The following is a 6,000-nucleotide window of genomic DNA, read 5'->3' on the forward strand; positions in this document are numbered from 1 at the left end:
CAAAAAGGCAGCATACACCAGATGATATGAGGCCCCCAACACATATAAAGCAGAGGACTGCCAGGTCTGTGTTCAATCAGAGATGCTGCACCTAACCCTCAAGAGACTGGAGGCCCTAGGGAGTTTAGAGGTCAGGTGGTGGGGGGCACCTCTTGGAGACAGGGGTTTAGGTTGGAGGTATGGGATGTGGAACAGTCAGAGGGTCAACATAGTTGGGGGATAAAATCTGGAATATAAAATAATTTAAAAATTTAAAATAACTACTTAATTTCTTCATTTTGTATCAAATTTCATCTCATTGATCCTGGTTTCTTAAAAGACCTGGTAAATGTTTCTTCTCCAAAGTACATATTTTTATTAATACTGTAGATTCAATCTTCTCTTTCATTTGGGATGAAGGGATAAGTAAAGCACAAATAGTAAATACATTTAAAAGTTGCATGTGCATAAATGAAATCCACGTAAAAATTAAAGTGACTTAGGTTTATACTTTTCAATATTTATTATGCATAGTCAAGTATGGTTCTTGAAAACTCATAGTATTTCTACGTCAAAGAGAGAAACACATTTCTGACAAGTTCCGGGTTTCTGATGTAGGCCTGTCTAGCACATTTTGAATAACAATGGTCTTATAGGTTATAGTTGCAATAAACTTGATGAGTTATAAAAATAATATTCACCATTTATAAAGTGAGCATTTTATGCTAAACATTACATTAAGTTTTTGATTGTGCACCATCTCTTAAATCTCAGAGTTCTTATAATTTTATAATGTTTGTCTTACATGTTATGTAATAGAGGCAGAGGCTGAGGAACTACAAAAACTGCCACAAATATCACTGTAGAAATTTATGTAAGTTGTGTATTGCCTCAAAGAACAGATTTGTCCATACAAGTATGTTTTCAAGCTCCCTATTAAATTATCTGCCTTCAAAAAAGCAAAACTTCAATTAACATTTCTATTCATAATAAAGAGAATATGTGCAGCTATTTATAACTTGACTCAAAAAATTGCTTCCCAAGACAGTCTTCCAGTTTTAACTGCTCTGATAACAATTGGGAAAATATCTACACTCCAGTGAGAATTCAAATTGACAGTTAAGTGAAGGCTTTTATTTCTAGCTCTCAGTAGGCTGAAGTAAGTGTCAGGTCTAAAAGCATCTCCATTTCCCCAAACTCCAAAAGATAGCCCTGGACTCTAGGTGGATTTCTGGCAGTTACATAAAAACTAGCATTTCTCAGGAACTTTTAAATCCAGTTCCTATCTACTAAAGTGAGTCCTGAGTCTGTTTTATAAAAAAAGGCAGAAGGGCCAAACAGTTATCTGTCTTGCCTATTAGCATACCAAAGGTCAAATTGGCCTTCAGGCTTTCTCAGTATTACAAGTTACCCTTCTTCAGTGCTCACTAACCAGAATCTCTTTGAAAGTCAAAGGCTTCTCTTTCCCGACAATTTGAAATATGCTCCTTTGATCTCTTTTGCTTACTCTAGCTCCTGTTCCTGGTCTACTCTGCTTGTGCTTCTCTACTGGACAGATTCAGTGTTTGGGGACCTTGTTAGGGCTACTTTCTCTCTCTTGCTATAGATTCTTACAGATGCCTCTGGGTGTTCTCTCTCATTGGGCTAGAACAAGAAAGTAGGCTCAAGATCTCGATCATCTTGATAAGTCCCTGATTACCACAGAGCTTTTGTTTATGTCTTGTTTGTTCCTTGACTACATTTTTTTATGCATTAGAACTGGCCATATTCTTTGCATGTATCCACAAGTATATAAAAGGATACTGAAAAAATTAAACTGGCTTCAGTACTTGCTGGAATCATGTTATACTGTTGTCTAATTGTCTTTCTTTTCTTTAATCCTCACTCTATACCTTGAGACCCTGTTGAAGGATTGAGTAGTCTTGGTCACAAACAGATAATGAAATTTGGTATATTTGCACAATAGAATATTTTAGTGGTAGAATATTATGGAAGTGCTTCTTATATTCTAAGAAGTTAGAACTTTTGCTGGATATCACAGCCAGAGTTAATAATATAACTTGAGGTCACTTAATAATTAAGACCACCATCCCACTATGTAACCAACCTGTTTGTTTAACTTGTTTTTAAGAGAATAATGAAATAATCAACCTTATTTACTTTAGAATTCCTGTAGTATCAGGTTTTACAATGTAAGCTAATGTCTAGCTGCAATCTGAAATTATGTATTCTCCTATGCCCTAGAAAGGGAACAATGTGTGTGAACAAACTGTTGAAAGCAGCAAATAAAGAGGTGGAAAACAATCTTCTAGAATCTACAATAACAGTTGAACTCAACATTTATGAACATTTTTTTGATAAGTACTGATTTTTCAAAACATTCTGTTTGGATCAGCTGGGTGGTCAATTGGAACCAGTGACTTAATCACTTGCAAGACTATTAAAAAGTTCTATAAAGGATCTCTTCCCTCATATGATGCTTTCTGTGCTGTTTAATAAAAGCGTAAAAAGAACCATTTGCTGTAGACAGAAACATACAGTCACAAAACAGTCACACACAGATACATGACAGATAGACAGATACATAGAAATATGAAGCAGATGCACACACAGATATACAGCAGACAGACAGTCACAGGCACATACACAGCAGACAAATAAGACACACAGAGATACAGAGAAGGGAGGCAAGGCACACAGAAATAAAAAGAAGACAGACATACACTCAGACAACGAGGCATGCAGCAGTCACACACAGACACAGGAAAAGACACAAGGACAGATTCACAAGACAGCCTTCTTCAGGCAGACTAAGAGTCAGACTCATGCACCAGGCAAAGGATGGAAGACACAAAGAGAGTTAAGTAGATAATTAAAGTCTAGACTTGCTCATGGTCAAATGACTCCAAGGGGATTTATATTTATTTCTTTTCTTAATGTAATACCATTGGCTTATGGGTAACTCAGATTTCACCACTAATTCATGTAACTTTCTCTGAATATTATACAGCTTTTAAGAAAAATAAAATTATATATTTTTCAAATATCAATAGTTAGAAAACATCATCATGAGTAAAGTAGTTTGGATATAGCCAAATATTCCAAGTTTTTTATTATATGTGAATATAATATTTTAAGTTTTATATATGTATTTTTCAATCAGAATACCCATAGAGATTACTAGGGTAGAATACTAGATGTCTAGTAAGGGACCAAGAAGGAAGAGGCTATTTTCCAAAAGAATTGATAAGAGAATACAGTGTTATAAAGAGATAAAGTGAAAACTGGAATAGAAGAATCAAATGGGGACAATGGTGAGAAGATAGTAAATAAGGGAATATGGTAAATGACACTTAACACTTAAAGGTCTTTTGAAAAGCCATATGGTAACCTACTTCTGTAGCAGTCTCTTAAAATATATACAAATATGAAATAAATTTCAATGGTGGTAACTCCAGTGCCAGTGATATGTTACATCTTGTTTTACCTATGGGCCAAAGGTATGTAATAGACTCTTTATCCCCCACAAATAACAGGCTTTTGCTAAAGTTCTTGCTTTTCCTACACAATCAGACAATAAGGCCTTATTGCTGAAGGCAACACTCCCTTAATCATCATATATAAAAAATAGAGCTTCTAGACAACTAGAGGTTTCACCATTACTGACAATTTCTCATTGAACTAGAAATATAAATGTAGTCATCAATATCACCTACCTACACACTCTGCTAACTAAAACAGTAACCAACCTACAAGACTTACTCCTGGAATAAGGGCACTAATGCCATGAGAATGACCAACAACTTTTTATTTTATTTAAAGTCTACTCCGTGAGATTGAACTAATAATAATAATTGACACTACTAATGTGGCCAAGAAATAAAGAGTAGATGAGTCATAGGCCTGAAGGAAAAACTACTACTGCAGTACTACTAAAAGAATCAGCAATAAAATGCCTACCAAGACATATTGCTAACCTGTGGGTCAGAACCCACAGGTCAGAATTATTCAGCTTTCATCACAGAAGTTTCTTCTTGCAGTAGATAATTAACAGAGTCCCATAACTAGATGATGTGCTGAGAGTGAGAAACTTTGGAGTACTGAGTCTTAAAGGGGATATAATTAGAAAATTCCTTCCTCCAAGGCTCTGTGATATATGTGGAAGAGAAGGCAAAAAGAGTGTAAGATCCAGATATGGTAGGTGGTTAAAAGGAATATTGTCTTCCAGATACAGTAGGACTAATACACATATGGAGTCAGAGAAGGTGGTAGCATATACAAGAACTGCACATGTTCAAACAAGACAAATTCCAAAACTGAGGAGGAAGAAGTGGGCAAATAGAATCATTGATATATAAGAAGGTATTTGCAATTGATACCTCCTGAGAAATATAAAAAAAGTTTTATTCAATGGTGTGTTACAGTCTATATCAACCATGCTTTAGGGCAGAAACAATGTTCAGGAGTAGTTGGCCAACACACAATAGACCTCATATTTTTATGTGCTTTTTATAGTGTTTCACTTGGTCTTTTCTTTGTTTTATGTGCTTTAGTGTTTTATGGGGACTTTTCGGAAAGGAAGAAGGAGAGTAAACATAAACATGGAGAGATAGAGATAGAGACAGAGATAGAGAGAAAATGAGGGAGATAGAGAGAGGCAGCAATTTAGTGGGACTGTGACTGCAATGTAAAGTGAATAAGTAAAATAAATAAATAAATAAATAAATAAATAAATAAATAATAAAAGGAAGAAATTGTGGAAAACACAACCTTAGAAGCTGCAGCACAACTTTGAATAGTGACAATAAATTGCATTGAACACTACAAAAATTTCCAACCATTTCAAAATGTGGTTAAGAACCACAAATTTTCATGTACCTATATATTAACCAAGTTTATACTTTTTGAAGATTTTTCTTAAAACTTATTTGTATTATGTGTATATGAATTATTGTCTGCCTGTATGAATTTGCAATAAATGTATGCCCTGGGTCTCATTGAGGTCAGAGGAAATTGTTGGGTACCCTGGATCTGGAGCTGTAGATTGTCAATGACTAGCCTGGCATCCAGGGTAGACTGAGGCAGGTAGCAGTGAGTAGTGTCTGTGATAGTGGAAGCAAAAGTTGCAATTGCTGGAGAAAATGTTGCATAATATTTGGCATTTTTCTCTTCCTTTAACTTTGCTATTCTAAGGTCAAAAGCTGCTGTCTTTTGGTAATTAAATCCTGCTCTATGTCTAAAAGTTTGTTAACTCTTCCTGATCCAGAGAGAAAGGAAAAGATAAAGTCAGACATGCAGAAAGAACACTCACTCACTCTGGATGAAGTAGAGAAAAGAAGCTCCAACAAACCTTTATTTCTGTTCTCAGTATTTAGACTTTCTATAGAAAATTACCTCATATAACAATCAGGTAGAACTTTTACAATAGGATAATTGATTACATGACTTTCTAAACACTCTTACTTTCCATAAGTCTATAATAAGTTTAAAGGCAATAGTTCATGTAATAAGGTTTAAAGAGTTACAACAGAAATGAATACCTATCTTTCCATTAAGACTAGTATCTGACTAAACATTTATTGGCTACCTTCTAGATCCATAAGTTCATTAAAAGTTTAAAACTATAATTTTATGTTATAACTTACCATGGTTTTGTCAAGAGACAGATAATCTGCCTTGTGCATTATTATTTTGAAGTCTTATATAGATAAACTAGTCCATCATTATTTTCTGTCCTTGCACCTACAATAAACTGCTAATTCCCAGTTTATGAACATTAGTTACCAGAAAGTCTCATCGTTCCTAACCTAAAAGGTATGATTTCTCTGCTCATAAATTTGTTCCAAACCTGCTTTCTTTTCCTCATGCAATTAGCCCATGACATATGAAGCTTTACAGAGCTCTACTTGCAGCTTTGATTGTGTAGGGGGCTTAAGGTTGTATCAATTTAGGCATTCTATAAAATTATCAGAAATTATGAAATCATCATTCTCTGACACAACATTACTATAAGCTGTTCAA

This window comes from Arvicanthis niloticus, chromosome X, assembly GCF_011762505.2.
Source record: "Arvicanthis niloticus isolate mArvNil1 chromosome X, mArvNil1.pat.X, whole genome shotgun sequence".
Classification (NCBI taxonomy): domain Eukaryota; kingdom Metazoa; phylum Chordata; class Mammalia; order Rodentia; family Muridae; genus Arvicanthis; species Arvicanthis niloticus.